General features: G+C 43.5%; 1 pseudogene; it reads right to left on the bottom strand.

Moving 5' to 3' along the window:
• LOC112548920 overlaps positions 1-398 on the bottom strand; it is a 907-nt pseudogene extending 509 nt beyond the window's left edge.
• Positions 399-5405: the final 5007 nt, after the last annotated feature.

Genomic DNA, 5405 nt, shown 5'->3' with positions numbered 1-5405 from the left:
GGGTACTGCAAGGGGTTGCAGATCGCTATGTACCTGTCATAAGACATGACCGCCAGGAGAAGACACTCTGATACGCCCATGGTCAGCATGAGGAAAATCTGAGTCCCACAGCCAGCTGGAGAAATGGGGTTGCCTGGGGTCAGGAAGTCTGCTAACATTTTGGGGACAATGATCAGTATCTGACAGATGTCCATGAAGGCCAGTTGGCAGAGGAAAAAGTACATGGGAGTGTGAAGGGAGGAATCCACTTGGATTAGAAATATGAGAAGACCATTCCCAGACAAGGCAGCGATGAAGGCTAATAAGATCATGGCCATGGAGAACTTGTGTACATTGGTCCGGCTCAGGAGTCCCAGCAAAATGAAGTCTGCTGAAGAAGTTTGATTCCTGCTCTTCATTTCCTCTTCGTGTGACTGTGTCTGAAGTCCTGGATAAGAACAAGATGCCTTGGGCAATGTGTGCACACTTCCTACAGGATTGTACTAACAGCACCTGAGGCACCTGGCAGGTTTTCTTTTCCTGTGGAAGAAATGCCAGACATTATGGTTGATGAGACAATAACCTCACTTCCAGGGGAACAGAGTTTACTTAGGCTAAAAATTTTCTACACTTTGCCCAGCATTTCTATGTTCAGCTGCAGGCCCCACCTGTATGTGGAATCGCAGTGCTGTACCTTGTGTTATACCTACGCTGTGGAATTGAGCACAGCAGGGATTTTCAACCAATGGCCTGCATAACCACTGAATCAGGCCCAGGGGTTTTGGTGGCATTTGGTGGTGAGGGGCACTTTCTGCAGGTGCTCTCCCCAGGATGCTGTGGCAAGTAATGCCGGCTGTGGGCATCCTAGTTGTGCCATGGGTGGAGACTAGTGGCAGGTCCTAGTGCCCACCTACCTCCAACCTGGGTAAGGCTATTCCAGTTTGCATCTGAAAAAGGTTACCAATCCCTGAATTACCCATGGCCTGCAGAAGTTTTGAATCTGCCCTGACCACTTTGGGGCATTGGTGGCATTAGGAGGTGGGGGACACCTTCTACAGGTGCTGTCCCCAGGCTGTCCCGAAGACAAGCACCATCTGTGGGCTTTCTACTTGTGCCACGAGTGGAGATTAGTGGCAGTGGTGGCTGGGTGCTAGGGCACCTGCCTCCAACCTGCAGTAGGTTATTCCAGTTTGCAGCTGGAAACGACTGCCTACTCTTCAACTACTATGCTCTATGGAGACATCATAGCCAGGTTTATAAGAGTTAACTGGAGTCCTGGTTGCAATGTCACACTGTGGAAAGTACTATGCACTGTCTTCAGCAGTGAGCAAGTCAGTGCATAGTACTTTCCTTACCCAGAAGCAGGGCAAATAAGGAGTTCCTATGCTCCATGCTGGTAATATTACCCAAATAGGAGCTGCACTCCTAATACTACCTTGTTACATGTGAGTCTGATTGAAATAAATAGGAAATAATCTCTGGGCCTGACTAGGAGCGGTCCAGGTGCAAGACCTAAAGAATAGCTTCCATGAAATTAGGAACAGAAACTCCCTGAGCCAGAGAGAAGTTGTCTCTGCCCATTTGATAAAAGGCCACAATCTCACTGGCTTCTCTGTTTCTGCAGGGCGGTGCGGGATCTACTGGATTAACTAGAGAGATAACGCCCGTGGTGTTCAAGTGGGAGGAAAATATGGTGACCTTGCTCTGCCCTTCCTCTGACTTCACAGGCCAATGCACTCCATCAGAGGTGATCTCTGACTATACGTGACTACCCAGCATCTGGCCAACCAACCTTGTCACATTAAAGTGGTCAGATCTGATTTTGCCAGCTAGCTTTCTACTGTCCACTACAATAAGTCTATGCCCTGGGAAACTGGTAAGGTACACCTGATTACAATATTAGATGGCATAATTGTATATTATTTCAAAATTGTCATGATAAGACTTTTTTTTTTCATCTGACAGCCTCATTTGTGGTAATTTTATCTAGTAAATTATTTAAGCTCAGCTAAAAACTGGTGATAAAGAGCCCCAGTTGGCCTCAGAAACTTTCCTTTCAGGCAGGAACTCTGATCCTTGCTGTGTTGTCCCTCTGCAGGTGGCCCAAGTCAGAGCATTTGAAACCTTGTTTCTGAAACCTCGAGAAGAAGTTATTTTCCCTGGAAGGCTGTCCTCTTATTGGAGTCCCATAAGAACGGGTGACTTGAAGATTTTTTTCTGTACTAACAATTCTGCGACTCTCTTAGGTTAATGGATATTTATTTCAAATCAGCAGCTCGCTATGCCTTATCTGTATTGTCTTCATAATTGCCTATGATTTGTATTCCAACATTAGACGTGCTATTAAGATGTCTGTGACACGGTTTTTTGGAATGGGTGGTTTTACTGGTCCTGGCTTCTCAAACCATCCTTGAGCTGCAAACTCTCCCTGGGGCTCTGCAGTCCTCTGCCTCGGTGCCTGTTTTCCTTCTGACAGAGTGAACTAGAAACCCTAGAGCCCTATAGCTACCAAACAGTGTACATACCATGCAGGCACAGAAAGATAACTAGGAATTAACCCCCTTACATGAAAAGGTGGGGACACAGAAAAGTCTTGAAAGAGAGGACTGTGAGGTACAGGGTTGTGAAGCACCTAAAACAAACAGTCCTTCTTACAGTGTGAAGGATATGTGATATTAAAAATAGAAATATATGATATGATATTATATATCTATGTTATGATATACAGCACAGAGCATATATGATATGCTATGTTAAACTAAATCTCTCTTTATCTGACTTTTTTAGTAGCCCTAACAGTGACCTGGGTGAAATCGTGGACCCGTTAAGGTGAAAGGGGAATTTGGAATTGACTCCAGAGGAGCCAGATTTTATCCCTTCTTTGCAAACATTTCCTTCTCCTCGGGTTCCTCTGAAGTTCATCAACATACATAGCTACCCTGACAGGAATAATCTGTTTTTATACATTATTTCCATCTTCCAGTTCTTAATTGTATCATCTGCTTCTTTTCCACATCAAAAAAGAAGCACAGTGGAGCACATTTGGAGTTAAGGAATTAAAAGAAAATAAAACCAAACACACATTATTAATATTAAGAGAAGAAATAATTAAAAGTAAAATGTATGTGACTTTATTTAAATGTAATACATGAGAGATATTTTGAGAAACATTTACATGCCACTTCTTTTGTCATTACCACATTAGTATCTTTAAGGAGACAAATGGTGCTGTTTGTAATAAAGATAAATCTGATTTAAGAATCTTCACCTGTATAAAATACTACTGGAAGAAAACAGTAATCACTTACCTGCATCTGCTTTATCTCATTCTGTGATGTGTTCAATAAGAAGCTTAATATTTTCTACTACAGTCCTAAAATGTTTTCTTTTTCCATCCTAATGGTACATGTACATTTCCAAGAAATAAAGAGTTATAAGCTCAAAAGCAAATACACAAGCAACCCATGAAAATCTCTTCTTTTGCTATCGTTACTTTAAAATTAAAGAAGTGGCTGTTCTAGGCATGGCATTCCTCTAGTATGGGCCAGCAGTAGTTTTCTAGGGAAGTAAATTAGTTTAAAATCTCTTGTGCATGAACTCCATTTATGTTTCAGAATTAAATAATATACTAGTAGCTGATGCACAGAGCCTGAAAAAATATTTTATGGGTTGAGAAAATGGAAAATGGGCAATATATAAAAAACAATTTAAAATCTGTCTGAAACAGAGACATTGTAAAAAGGGGCATTGTAACTCTTTCAGTCCTGTGTCTGCAGCTCACTGAGTAAATCAGGTAGCAGAGAGAGAGGAACAGACATGTCATAAAAATACAGTGTTTTAAAAAGCCAATACAAGATTGTGGGCATGATGTCACTCCTCAGCAATAATTGTGAAATCTAAAGGGAGAAAAATACACAAACCTTCCCGCACTTTGGGGACCTTTAATTAAGTTCCACTTTCAGCCCCAACGGGTGCTCCGGCAGACCGTTCTCCAGTCAGGTGTTTGAAAACTCTGCAAACTTCTGCTCAGAGAAATGTCTTAGTAACCTCTGTCTTCAGGTGGGAGAGAACAAAGCATGTCAGGAAGGACAAAAGACAATATGTTTCATTCTTTCTTAAATCAACTTCTAGGGGTAGGGTTTTGAGTTTGTTTTTTTAAGGAGGAAATGTCATATTTAAATGTTTTCAGTCTAACACAGAATGCCAAATATCTAACTGTGTGATTTTCTAGTGAGATAAGACTTCCAGATTCTCACTCAATCTACATGATGTTTCTCCACCAAGAGCATTAGTTCCTTAAACATTTGTGTGCAAGACATCCCTCTCATATGCACTGTTTAGAAAAGAGAAAAAGCAAAGGAGCACAGTCTGGTCAGATAGGCACCTCTGAATTTGTTGGATTTGGATAGTAGTAGAAAAACAGGTCCAGAGGCCTCAGATTTGAACAGATTGCACACAAATGAGTGGAATCTATTCCTTGATTGTAGACCACAGAATCAGGTGCTTGATCTGAGACTTTTTGTACTGTACATTAGTCGAATATGTATGAGAATGTATCCATAGCTCTCTTTAGTGCTTTGAAAAATCTCTTTAAATTCTGCCACTGAACACAGAGTCTAGGCTGGACATTTTAATAGACCCTCAGCTACAGAAAATGCATAACTATGTGCAGGGGGAACCTTCCCCACCAAAATGGCATACTTGTGTAACCCCCGTAATACCCAAGTATGTATTCCCTTTCCAATTAGGGGAATGTTAGCAGGGCAGGTGCGCTGTGAGGGGTTTGAACTGCCAGCTGCATGTAATTTCCCTGATTCCCCTATAGAGCAAGGCCAGGACACAGGATTACCTTTACTTTATACAAATGTAATAAGACATAAAAGTTATAAAATTAATACATACATACATACATATATATATATTCTAATATTATAAAAGCCTTCATCTGTCTGTCTGTCTGTCTGTCTGTCCATAATACTTTCTTTGTGCTCTGATTGCCTGACAAACAGCCAACCAGAGTGCGAAGAAGTGTTCAGGCAAGTGCCAGGGTCCCACCATGATGGCAGGGCTGCAGGGCTGCCCGCCTGCAGGGCTGACGTGGCCGTGGCGCGGGGAGGAGCAGGCCCGATGCAGGTGGGCAGGGGGGAGGTCTGTCTGTCTGTCTGTCCATAATACTTTCTTTGTGCTCTGATTGCCTGACAAACAGCCAACCAGAGTGCGAAGAAGTGTTCAGGCAAGTGCCAGGGTCCCACCATGATGGCAGGGCTGCAGGGCTGCCCGCCTGCAGGGCTGACGTGGCCGTGGCGCGGGGAGGAGCAGGCCCGATGCAGGTGGGCAGGGGGGAGGAGCGGGTGCACTGTGGCAGTGGAGGTGGCAGTCGGGGGAGAGGAGGAGTAGGTCCCTGCCTGATGGGTGGGGGGGGAGGA

Source organism: Alligator sinensis, unplaced genomic scaffold (genome assembly GCF_000455745.1).
Source record: "Alligator sinensis unplaced genomic scaffold, ASM45574v1 scaffold1879_1, whole genome shotgun sequence".
NCBI lineage: Eukaryota > Metazoa > Chordata > Crocodylia > Alligatoridae > Alligator > Alligator sinensis.
The sequence above is the reverse complement of the archived record's forward strand: the minus strand, read 5'-3'. Positions and strand labels throughout refer to the sequence as shown.